The sequence below is a fragment of the Stenella coeruleoalba genome (assembly GCF_951394435.1).
Source record: "Stenella coeruleoalba genome assembly, chromosome: 5".
In the NCBI taxonomy this organism is placed as follows: domain Eukaryota; kingdom Metazoa; phylum Chordata; class Mammalia; order Artiodactyla; family Delphinidae; genus Stenella; species Stenella coeruleoalba.
Window position 1 is genome coordinate 44176774 of NC_137150.1, and position 13409 is coordinate 44190182.

General features: G+C 34.3%; 1 long non-coding RNA gene across 1 annotated transcript in view; it reads left to right on the forward strand.

Moving 5' to 3' along the window:
* The window catches only part of LOC307186937, a 74445-nt gene extending 67472 nt beyond the window's left edge, over positions 1-6973 (forward strand). The window contains exons 3-4 of the long non-coding RNA XR_013828513.1: positions 435-589; positions 6917-6973. This is a non-coding gene — a long non-coding RNA (uncharacterized lncRNA). The remainder of the gene's footprint in view (positions 1-434; positions 590-6916) is intronic.
* The last annotated feature ends 6436 nt before the right edge of the window (positions 6974-13409 follow it).

Sequence of the window (13409 nt, forward strand, 5' to 3'; positions counted from 1 at the left end):
TTATATCACAACTACACATTTGCATGCTTGCAGTTTTTGTTTTTATCCTTCAGATTTCATAGTTTCCAAGGAGAGGGGAAATGTGAAAAGAGTAGTCTTTGAAGAACTCATAGTAATAAATATGCATGACTATTTTTGCCAATTATTGTGGAAATTGCTTTTTGTAATTTATTTCAGATTTTGTATCAAGGTGTTATAATTACCAGATTACATGTGAGTAAGCTGAATCTACATAGATGTTTTCTCATGTCAATTGGGAAATATAAATGAGCATATTGGGCAGAATATATCCAGTGTAATCTGTGGTAAAATGCAGTACACATTTTTGTAAGTACAAATGAAATTAGTATTTCCAAAAATATAAAACTCATTAATCTTTTGACTTTTTCAGAACTGAATTCAGTTTGTATTTGTATTTCTGTTTCCTCATGCAGGACTTCTTCAGCTCCAAGAAAGAGGACAAAGCAAATTAGGTTAAAGTCAAAAAGGAGATTCTTGGAATGAATAATATGAGACGCAATGCTGTAAATCACAGTGAGGCTTTTGGAAAGGCTGACTCCAGGAACTAGCAGGTCCTGAGGAATCAAAGGTATTGCTCTCTGCTCACCCTTAGTTTTGTTCTTGCTGTCCCTACTGTCTCTTTCTGCCTCTCAGCATTCTTCTTCACCTAGGGTTATAAGATATTGTTCTCTGTTTCTTTCTTCTGTTTCTCTTCTTTATCTGCTCTGTTCTGTTTCAGCTGACTGGCTAGTTTCTATGGACCTGGCCCAGCCTTCCTTCTACATGACTTTAGTTCATAGTTCACAGCCTTAATAGAGATTCACTAGAAACATTCAATCCAGCTTCAAATTCCAGGGAGTGACTCCAACTGGCATGGCTGATCAGGCTATTCATCATGGTCCAATTACCCACGGTTCTGGGGCAGGGCCATATGGCTTGGGAAAGAGCCTCCTTTAAAAAAGTCAGTTAGGGGTCCTTGAGAAGGAGGTATAGGAGTGGGAAGAAAGTGGTTGGAGGAGAAATATTTATTAGGAGGGAAGAAAGTGGTTGGAGGAGAAATATTTGTTAGGACTCTTTCATCGGTTTCCACGTGAAGAAAGTAAAGTCAAAGAGGATTTTTATTCCTGCTAAGGCTGAAAATTATTTTTTTCTCCAGAATTTTCAATTAATATATTTTACAAGCCAGATCAAGGCCCATTTGATCTCCCAACAGATGAGGTTCTGCATAATATCAGGAATTCTATTGATCCTCCCTAAATTGAATGGAAAGATCAAACCATTTAGAATACCATGGCCTGAGGTTGAATGTTGACTTTAATTTGCCAGTGTCTGAATATAGAAAATGTTACTTACCTTCTCTGTGTTTATGCTTCCTAGTTTATAAAATGAGGAAAATTAAACCTAACTCATAGGATTTATGTGTTGATGAAATGAAATGCTCTATTTCCATGCTAGCTAGCATTTACTAAGTGCTCAGTTCTCTTGGCTTTGCGTGTATGGACCTATTTACTCTATTAAGTAATACAACATAGTTACTGGTCTAGCATATAATATCTTTCACATAAATGAAAGCTATAGTCAATTATGATTTAGCTGTGAAACTGAGCAGGACCCTGTGGGACCTCCCCAGTGACAGACCCCTGCTGTGTCCCTCATTTCTTGTTTGTAGAAAAAAAGGCTTTCGTCTCCTCAGCCTTCCTCAAAGTTTCAAAAAGCAGGCACAAGCAGTTACTAATTAGGGAAGTGAGGGAATGCAGAAACAAAGGAAAAGCAGTCAAGCAAGAAAAGTAATGATAGCTTAAACAAAATTTCAGCAAAAAACAGAGTCCTAGTTCCCCCTCAAGGGATATACACAACAATCTGATGCTTATCTTTGAGTTGTTCTGCAGGAACTAAGACCCCCTACTCAGTTGGAGGACAGTGACTATATGCTGACAAGCATGTAGACCCCAGGCTAGTTCAGACCAGCAGGTTGATGATTAAGATTCCCTAAACAACACCCTTTTACCTCACCACCAACCAATCATAGGAAAGCCCATGAACTGATCACACTCCCTGCAACCATTACCTTTAATGTTGCTGATTTGGTAACACCTGTGGTGATTTAATCTGTTTTTAACATAATTCTGTTTAAAAGAATAATGAATTTCTGAGAATAAATGAAATCAGTGTATACATCTACATATTAAAATGCATCTATTGCTTGGAGATGTGTACTCACCTGTAGTTAATATTCTCCAGGTCACCAATCTAGTATATAACCAAGTAATTAAAAACATAATACATCAAGCAAAAATATAAACTATGTAACATTAAACAAAAATTAATATTTTACTAGTGAACAAGAAATGTGGATTATAAAACAATTTGAATTTTAATACAGAATAGAAAAATATCATGATACTAAACACAATGAATGGATATTTTTACCCTTATCTATTTTGAAAACCATAAAAACAAAAATTGAAATAATCTTTGTACTTTCAGAAAACAATTCTACATAAATTCATTAAAATTAATGTAAGAAATACAAATTAACTCTGGAAACATGGAAGTCTTTCCATGGAAATCTTTTAACAGAAAAGTAAACTTAGATACTTTTTCTGCATGGTTAGCCACATTCATACTATTTATACAAAGACATGAGTTTTGAGGCAATTAAATTATAGTTGGTCCTATTTGTTGCCTACTTAATAGTCCTAAAATGCCACTTACTGTCACTCCCTAAGTTGGGGACTGTAATGGATTCTAAGACAAATTTTCCTTTCTGAGTTACAGAAAGATGCAAGAAGAACATCATCCTTCCCTGTCTAGCCCATTTACATTTTACTATGAATATAGTTAGTTATGTGAGAACATGGTGATGCCAGGAACAACAATGATGAAATAAGCCTGAATACAAAATTTCTTGTATTAAAGACAGCAAAGACCAAAAAAAGAAAAGTAAAATGGGGTCTTCAGCAGGTCCATAGTCAACTTAATGCTTGATAATGCTTGAAAGAGCTTAGGTAGTTAATCATTGTGTTGAGACATTGAAACAGCCATGAAAAGACTACTTCTGTCTTGTTAAGTGAAATGGCTGTCTTTAAATTTTTTATTGTTTGAGCCAGTATTAGTCACTGTTTTATCACCTCCTCTTAATCACATTGGTGTGGGAGAGATTCCTACCCTAGGGTTATGGGGATGGCCGAACATATTGGCAACCCACTCTGGCCATACGTGATCAACAATTTATTAGTCACATACATGCCTGAGTAGATGGATACTGCATGTCATGCAGGGTTACGAGGGGGTTACACTAGGAAACAGTGCTGAGAGAGGCAGGCAGACTTTGTATTATCAAGACGGTGTGATGCCCCCTGGTTCACAAGGAATATGTGATTGGCTATTTTGAATATTCTGAGTATTAGCAGAGTACTTAAATGCTACTCAGGGGTGAGCAGGACCTGCATTTTACCCATTTGGTAAGGATGATTGTTTGGCTAGGGGGCTTTCTCTGCAGGAGCAAAATATGGAGGAGAACTTGTGGTGGCTAGGCCATTAAAGCAGCACGTAATATGGAACGTTAATTTCAGGTCTTTCACCATAACCATGTATTGTGTTACTTGCAACTGAATGAACCCTCACTGAGAGACAACTTAAAGAAGGGAATACTTAGTGAGCAGCTTGGTTGTGGTGCATATGAACTTGGCTTTGAAACTTATAGAAACACGGACATCAAGATATCATTGATGGAGAAAACATCGAGTGCTAGTAAATACCCATATTAATATTTCTGGCCACTAACCTACACTGTCTAGCAGTCCATTTAGAACTTTCAATAACAAAGATAGGTTATATAGGCTTAGTTTAAATATTTGATTTTAAAAAAGGAAACTCTACCAAATTCTATAAAAACAGTCTATTTATTCTAGCAAAAATTACACTTGTACCATTTTTATGCTTCTGGATGAGATCTGTAGGTTAAAAAATATTTTTGTAAATATTTGGTGTATATATAACTAAATAAATTTTAATTTATATTTAATTCATTTTCACTAGCTTTTTTGGCCAGGATTCACATTATCTATTATACCCTTTCTTCTGCTACCCCATTACACAAATTCCTTGAACATTTATTTATGCAATAATTATGGTAAGCTATTTTGAGTATATGTTTGCCTGTATCTCCCCGTCACTGTCTTTTAGAATTTCCCATTTGTAATCTCTCCCCTTATTTCCCAGTTTCTAGTAAAAGACCTAAAAATGGCTTCTACTCTATGTAAGTGTCTCTATCTTTATTTGCACAGCAGTCTATGTGAACTTCTGACATCTTGCATGTATCTAACCTAGAAACGCCACCCAGAGATTGAAATTTTACCTGTCAGTTTGGACTACTATCCTTCCACAATACTGATAACACAGACTTTCACCTTCACTCCATGTCCCATTGCTCAGTCCCAACTGCCACTCATTAATTCATTCCAATACATAGCGTTACCATTCCAGGTTTCACTTCTTCATTTTCTGGCTAAACACTCTTCCCCCCATTTTCTTTACAGCTGGCCTGATAAGACTCTCTGTGTAATTAGATCTGCTGAGTTCTAGTAGTTTCAAATTGATCTAGTGACTTAAGATGAGGCAAGAAGAATAAATGAATACCATGCGGCTGACTTACTCTTCCTGGTTTTCACTAACAATTTCTTGAAAAAGTACTTTCATTATTAATTTTGATAAAGAGAGTCGACATAATAATTGGAAAAGACATAACTAAGACAAAAATTATTCATACAACATACACGGTTTAGTGACTTCCAATACCTTGCCAGGAAGTATATTAAACTCCTGCTAATACTACAGAACTCATTATTTCAAACGGGCATACTGATTTTGAATTTACATGAAAATAGAAAAAGAAAATTCAGATCACCATTAATGTTGCTTGGGCAATCCTACCTATAATCAGTTTAAAACAAAAAGTATTTTGGCATTAAAAGTCAAATTTCAGCAAATATCTTTACATTTTAGAATGCTCAAATGAGGTGTGCATATTGTATTTTCTATTGCATTTAAACTTTTGACTTCTGATAAAGGATCTAGGGATATATTTTTTCCTAAAAATTACCCCAAAAATAAATATAAAAAATATTGAAATAAAAAAAGTAGAATATAGAAAAGTTTTTATTCCTGAGACATCATCTACAAATTACATATACATTTTGTGTAACATTACTAGTAAATGATTTTAATGTCTCACTAGCAAATGTAAGAAGATTAATAGATGTTAGGTTGATATTTTAAACTGTTTTTGATTTTTCATTCAATTTTTCAAACATAGAAGATTAAATAAAACAAGATATCAAAACATTATAGAATATTCCCATTTTGTGGGGCCCTTGAAACTGATCCAGTAGTCACATCATGAATAATTTTGACATATAAGTAAAGAAATTTTAAAAAATGAACCCCTGCCAAACTCCAAAGATTTATGAAATGCAAAGCTGTTATAGAAACATGGTGTCTAATTCTCCCGTAAGCAGACATATGCTCTTTCACCCTTGGTCACTGTTCAGTCTAGACTTTAGACCAACTGCCAACACAGGCTGTGGGAGGAGAAAGCCAAGAAGCCTGTGGTACAAGTCAGCCAACTGTGCGTGGCTGGGAAGGAATGACTTACCCAGTTCCTAGAACAGTGTTCAATAAATAACAATGACTCACTGCAGTTATGCAATGACAGAGAACTTGTTAAGGAAGTCCCAAGATCATGAATCAATCAGGTAGAAAGGACAGGGAATAAGGAGTTCTGAGACAGATTAGTTAGAAAAGTTCTATATCTTGGTTAGGGATATATGTCTGTAAATGGAAAGATATCAGTATTTTTGTTAGACACTTGTGGGGTATTTCATAGGCCTTAGGAGAGAAATTAGCAAGAATTACATCCAATATTCCTGCTACAACCAGAAAGGCTAGAATTCAGAGTCTCAATTTTAAAGGGGCTGCTAACATATCTATTAGATTCACTGGAAATAAGGAACACGACACAGCTCCAGTCCTAAGGTCTGAGTTAAGCACAAGTGATGTGGGCATTACATTGGGGCTCAGAGTTTACCCAAGGTTTCTGGGGTCAAGGAGAATTCAGACAAGCACGTTTAGGACACTGGATGCTGAATCTAAGTTTCTATCAGAAAGAATGGCCGAGGCTATGGGATCTCTTTGTAAATATTTAATCAGTTCTCAAGGCAAGGATAAACCAAAAAAAAGATGGGGTTGGAGGAGAGGGTACCCGGGGTCAGAGTAAGCAGGGCAGAGACCAGGAATATGTTCTTTTTTTTTATATTCTAAGTTTGATGTATATCCCTAAGTGCTTTGTGTGGTATTACAGGTTAAGAACTTAATCACTTTTACTATTGTATATTTTCAAGAGCATTTCAAAAACAATTTTTCATAAATTATACAATTTTATTGCTAAATAACTTTTGAAGCCAATATCATCTTCATTTATAAATGAAAATGAAGCTTGGAAAAATGACTTGCTACATTTTTAATATTAATAAACAGAATTCCAACATGCCTAGTTGGGCATACTGGCTGAAGCCAAAGGAATCACTATAGAGAAATTCCTCATTACATTTTAATCATTATGTTTTTGTTTCATAATTTTTTTTGGTTTTGGTTTCTTTGGTTATTATACAAAGAATATATAATTTTGGAGGAAAATAATTTGATTCAAAGGTGTATATTTGTTTAGAGGTTTTGTGTTTTTGAGTATTTTAATATCAAATATATTTTAAAATTCTACAATTAATTAATATATGAAATTAATGGGTTGAGAATTTGGTCCATAAATTGATACATAATTTAAATCATTTTCTCTAATTTATTATTAGTTATTTTGCACAAGTTTAACTGTACATTAATATAACTGTTGTTTTCCCAGCTAGTGATATTCAAGTATATTTTGAATACTGTTATCAGTGTGCAAGAACACCTAAAGGTAAGCACTGCAAACTTTTATAACAATCTGGCATTGTTGTTACATCTGTGCTTGTGATCAGTGGATGCATCTTGCTGAGCAGGCTGTAGACCAGACAGGGTGTTAATGCACTAGTGAATTCGTGTGCTGGGTTGGACATGATGCAAGATACATACCACACATAAGCAGTAGGAGCACATTACAACATGCTATGTTATAAGGTTAGTTAACTATAATTTAAAACTGTATTGACATCTAAAAAAAATTACTTTTACTTTTAACACTTTCCATTTTTAGTCATTTAAATCAAATTAATTTTTATTACTTTAATCAAATTAATTTTAGTAATTTAATTAATTTAATTTTTATTAATCACATACTATTTTAAAATCAATTTTATATAAGTATAAATTACAACAATATAAATCCAGTTAAGTGTATAAACAAATGAAATATGAGAAGTTTCAAATATCCAAATAAGCCATGAGAAATTTCAATCACCCCCCAAAGTTCCTTTGTATCCTTTTGCCATCAGTTCCACCATCATCCCTGGCCCCAGGCAGCCATTACTTGATTTATTTCATTAAGTATTATTTTTGCCTGTTTTAGAATGTCTTGTAAATCAAACCATGCAGTATATATTCTTTTGTGACTAGATTTTTTCACTGAACATATTTTTGAGATTTACTCACATTTGTGTGTGTATCAATAGTCCCTTATATTGCTAAGTAATATTCCATTTTATAAATATCCCATAACATTTTTATTCACTCCATTGATAGACATCTGAGATATTTCCATTTTGGGTTAATATAGGTCCTTGTGTGCACATGTTTTCACTTCTCTTGGGTAATTACCTAGAGATGAAATTCTTGCTTATATGGAAAGGTATGTGGGGAAATTGCAAAGCTCTTTTCTAAAATGGCTGAATCATTTACACTTCTACCAGCAACGTTTGAGAGATCTTGTTGCTCCACATTCTCTTAAACACTTGATATTGTCCTTCATTTTAATTTGAACCTTCAAGTAGATATGTATTGCTATCTCATAGTTATAATCTGAATTTTCTTGAACACTAAAAATGCTAAGCATATTTTTAGGCGATTATGTTCATTAATATTTCTTCTTCTGTAAAGTTACTCTCTGCATCTTTCATCCATTTTTAAATTATGATCATTTGTATTCTTATTGAGTTGTGAATAAGTTCTTTGTCAGATTTGAATCGTTGCCTTTTCATTTCCTTAATGGTGTCTTTTGAGCAGAAGTTATTGATTTAAATTTTATTTTTATTTTATAATTTAACATTATTAGCTAAACTGAGGAAGTGAATTTTACATTCTCTTTTTAACTGTAATTTACATATTATTAAATAAGTTTCACTTACCTTTTTTTTGGTCAAGAAGAAAAACACATCTTTGTTGAATGTAGTAGCATCATTAGAACAAATGTCAAGGATAAAATGCATCAAAAAAATTAAAGGCCAAATATTTTAACTAGTTTTATTCAGAAATATGAACTCACATTACTAAGTACTATTTTCTAGACATAATTGATAGTGAAGTGTTGCAACCACAGTGTGCTTTTGGGGATCTGGCAAATGAAGCAAAAAACTCATCAAAACTCAAGTGACATTTACATAAAAAAACATAAATGAAATCAAAACCAAAAATAATTCATTGAAAGAACATTGACTTTTAAAAAGAACACGGAAGGGGCTTCCCTGGTGGCACAGTGGTTGAGAATCTGCCTGCCAGCCAATGCAGGGGACACGGGTTCGAGCCCTGGTCTGGGAAGATCCCACATGCCCCGGAGCAACTAGGCCCGTGAACCACAACTACTGAGCCTGTGCATCTGGAGCCTGTGCTCCGCAACAAGAGAGGCCGCGACAGTGAGAGGCCCACGCACCGCAACTAGAGAAAGCCCTCGCACAGAAACGAAGACCCAACACAGCCAAAAATAAATAAATAAATTTATTTTAAAAAAGAACATGGAAGCAAATAAGCAAATGTTCAATATTTCACATATAAATGTTAAGTGTTTTGCTGGCTTCTAGTAAGTGGTACATCAAGTTGCCAAGACACACACTCTCTCTCTCTCTCTCTCTCTCTCTATATATATATATATACACACATATATATATACACACACTCATACAATTTCTAAGACAGTGAAAACTTTAAACTTCATCAGTGATTTTGTTTTGGAAATGTTTGGTGACTCTACTATATTCAGGTAGTGGCTAATGGTAAGGAAGACCAACTCATAGGATAAATACATACCTTGTCAAAGCAAAGATATTGCTAACATGGCAAATCCCTTAGTGGAAGTAGATTAAATGTGATAGTGATATGAGGGAAGTATTCTTTTTTCAGTTTCATTGCCAACAAATAGAACTAACTGATCCATATGCAATTATAAAAACTTACATAGACAACAAATGTTGCTTGGAGTTTTAAGTGTTTTTACAAATTTGTCCTGATGGCACAGATGTAATGACTGAAAAACATTCTGGAGTAGCTAGCCAGATAAAGAAGCTTGTGCCAGATTGTAAGTCAGCATAGTAGTTTCTCCATTGAAACTATCTTGCTATGAAAAAAACGTTGGCTGAACCAAAAGCTCAGTTTTATGATGCATGGGAATGTGTGTAATTAAAGATTGCAAACTGCAAGTGTTATTGTGTGTTGTGGTAAGATGACTATTACGGGAAAGGTTTCTCACAAGAATATTTGATCTACAAAATGAACTCTTTGTGTTTCTTCAAGAGTGGAAACCAGCTTGAGCTCAAATTTTTAAAGATGTGAAATGAACATCATGGTATCTGTACTGTTTTTTAATAACCTTAATATTTCAAAGCATGGAGGGAAGACCTAAAGAAAATTTATAATATTAGAAAAACAGATTTTCTACATACTGTTATGACAAATTCCATGATTTTCAACAACTATCTATAAGCTGGGTAAGTATTGATATTGAACATTTGTAGAATTTACTGCAGATCACCTCATGACTTAATATTCTGAGCTTGGTTCCCTATCAAAGAATCACCTACTCATGAAATTCATGGATCTAGAATCCATCTCATTCATTAGGAGACGGTTTCAACTTAAACAGAAATTAAGAAGGTAAATTCTTAGAATTTACCACTTTAAAAAGATTGAAAATGGAGCTTGAGAACATAACATCATTTGCACCTTTTGATATAGAAGTTAAACATGAATATCTAGAAGTTGCTGATATTGTTTTTAAATCTTTTTCATGCCTGTCAACATATCTCAGTGAAATAAGTTTTACTGCTAGAAGTGTCATTAAAATAATCACAGAGGGCTTCCCTGGTGGTGCAGTGGTTGAGAGTCCACCTGCCAATGCAGGGGACACGGGTTCGTGCCCCGGTCTGGGAAGATCCCACGTGCCGTGGAGCGTCTGGGCCCGTGAGCCATGGCCACTGAGCCTGCGCGTCCGGAGCCTGTGCTCCGCAGCGGGAGAGGCCACAACAGTGAGAGGCCCGTGTACGGGGAAAGAAAAAAAAAAATCACAGAAACAGTTTAGAAATATATTATCCCCTGCAAATACCGTGTAATCAATTTAACCTAGATTAAATAAGTTAATAACCAAAAACAAAAAACTTATTTGACACAAAACAATTTTCAATATTGATATATACAGTGTTTGTTCATAGCATACATATACACATCTAGTATGGAAATTACCATTTCATTCATAACTCTCTCCTCTCCTTTTCTTTTTCTTTTCCTTTTTTTTTTCTTGCAAGCCTATTCTGGAATCCAGGAATCATGTCAAATGCACTTTCTCTCCTTGGACACAGTACTCCCCTAAGAGACTTCTTGAGACAATCCCTCTATTTATATGTTTATTTATTTACTTTTTATCATAATATATAATTTATAATTGCATGGTGAGATGAAAAAAATGCCATGAGTGGAAGAGAAATTTTTAATTTTCAGATTGTCAGAGATACTAAATTATACTACAGGAGAAGTCTTGTTACAGTGACATAAGAGAATGTATTAGTTATCTATTGCGCTCCAAAAAAAATTATCATAGACATAGAGGCTTAAAATAAAACATTTATTAGCTCTAAGTTTCTGTGACTTAGGTTTCTGGGCTGGATCTTCAGAGTATCTCACAAGGCTTCATTCAAGGTGTCAGCCATGGCTCAGGCCCACGTGGAAGCTCAAATGGGGAAGAATCTGCTTCTAATCTCAAGTAGTTGTTGGCAGGATTCAGTTCCTTGTCTGTTGTTGGACTGAGAGCTTCAGCTCTTTGACAGATGTTGGCTGAAGGCCACCCTCAGTTCCTTGCCATGTGGGCCCCTCCAGTGTGGTAGCTTGCCTCACCAAATCCAGCAAGAGAGAGAGACCACTAGTGAGATAAAAGTCACAATCCTATTTGTCTAAACATGGAAGTAACATCCCATCACCTTTGCTGCGTTCTATTCATTAGGAGCAAGTCACTAGGTTAGCCCACACTCAAAGGTATAGTGTGAGTATCAGGAAAAGAAGATCACTGGGGGCTATCTTAGAGTCTGCCTGTCAGAAAGTCTATCTTTTCATGAGGCCTGGTGAACAGTAATTCAGAGTCAACAAATTATGAGGGAAGAAGTTGGTTCTGGAAGAAATGAGGTTAATTCGTTAAGGATATGCTTAGAGAACAAACTTGTGCAGTGAGGCTCCTCCCAGTGGACTATGTAGATAGAGATGTTGACACTTCTCTTTTTTTCCCCAAGACTAAAACTGGGTGACTAGCTTTTGTTACAATTCATTAGAATTGAAATGTAGGGTTGGTATGTATGAGTGCTCAGTCTTCCATCTTCAATGAGAGGCTTCAGAGATACTCTGGAATCCTTTCCTTGTGCTTGATATTTAGCAAAGAAGCTAAATATTAATTTTTAAAATATTATCAAATTCATAATATTGTTTCCTCATAGTATTTTCCTTATGTGAGTATCTATTTTCATTTATGCAAGTTTTTTTTTATCTTTCAGTTCATATTAGGAGGTTTTTTATTCATTGGCTATACACATTCCTTGCAATTTTTTAAGTAAGATGTTATCTTTCCATTGCACTTATGAATAACAGTTTTTTTCAGTATGTTCTCCAGTATTAAATAATTATTACTGGTAGGAAAGCAACTGCCTTTATTCAACACTATAGTGTTTATTAATTATAATAATTTTTGAATTATTTATTTGTGGCTGGTAGGTATAAATATCTCCCAATATTCAGGTTTATTTATCTACTATTTCTTATTTTATTGATTAGGACTTTAAAAGTAAAATTTCTGAAAAACTGCATTTTAAATTTGTTGTAGAAGTGACACCTCAGCTTAAATGAAGAAGATTCTACTCATTAAAAACAAGTTATTTAGCAAATAATACTTGAAATAATTTTATTATTATAAACTAGATGGGCTCAATGGTGTTCACGTAAGCATTCAAGTGATTCATCCCTCCAGCTATCCTTCAACATTCTTTCTGGAATCCTAAAGTCATTTGCACAAAACAGAGGTAAATGATTGTGCCACAAAGTAAAGATTTGGTCTAGGAAGTAAACAGTAAGTTCCATTTCTTAATGGTAACCTATTGATGGAGATTCTTGTCAATTGCTAAATTAAGCTCATATTTTATTTTGAAACTTTTTTGTGGTCAAATATGGTATCTCATTAACTTTGGGAAAGATATATTTAGATCCTTCCACTCAAGCTTCCATTTTAACAGAACCTTTTTCCAATGATCTGTTTATAATTTTAAATTATATGTACGACTATTTGTATATATGTCTTATCTCCCACACTAGATTCTACGCCTCTTGCAAGCTGAGTCCCAAAGAGCTAGAAAAGTGTCCTGCACACAATCAGTGTTCAATAAAAATTGGTAGAAAGAATGAAATGAATGTAATACAATGATTTCAGGTTATTTCATTGATAACTATTTAAGCTTAGAGTTTCAGTTTAGACCTACATTATGTTTAATGAACCATGTTATTCCTTCTTTAAACTGAGAAAATGCATTAACCTTTCTTCTCATTCCATGAACCTGGAACTCAATAGCACATCTCTGGCTTTGTAAACAGTAGGATTAGAGTGTCATTTGAATGAGCTCCAAGTTTTCTTGTGCTAAATATGACAGCTTTGAATACATTTGTACTTCTCTGATTCACTCACACCATGGCAATATAACTTGGCAAGTAGTAATTTCCAGAGTAATAAACAAAATGAGAATTCAGAAGTCTACAAGGCATACATTGATGAAAATGACACATTTTTTTTATTCACAGAAGTTAGTTTTCTCTGTAAAAAATACACTCCAGGAATTGGTTTGGTACTTACAGTAAATTTCCTCCTGATATCATTAAAATTGAGAAATATTTCAATTTCAAATATTGCACAGAAAAATGCACCAATGTTTAGTTATAATTAGGGATAAATATGCTGTTGGAAA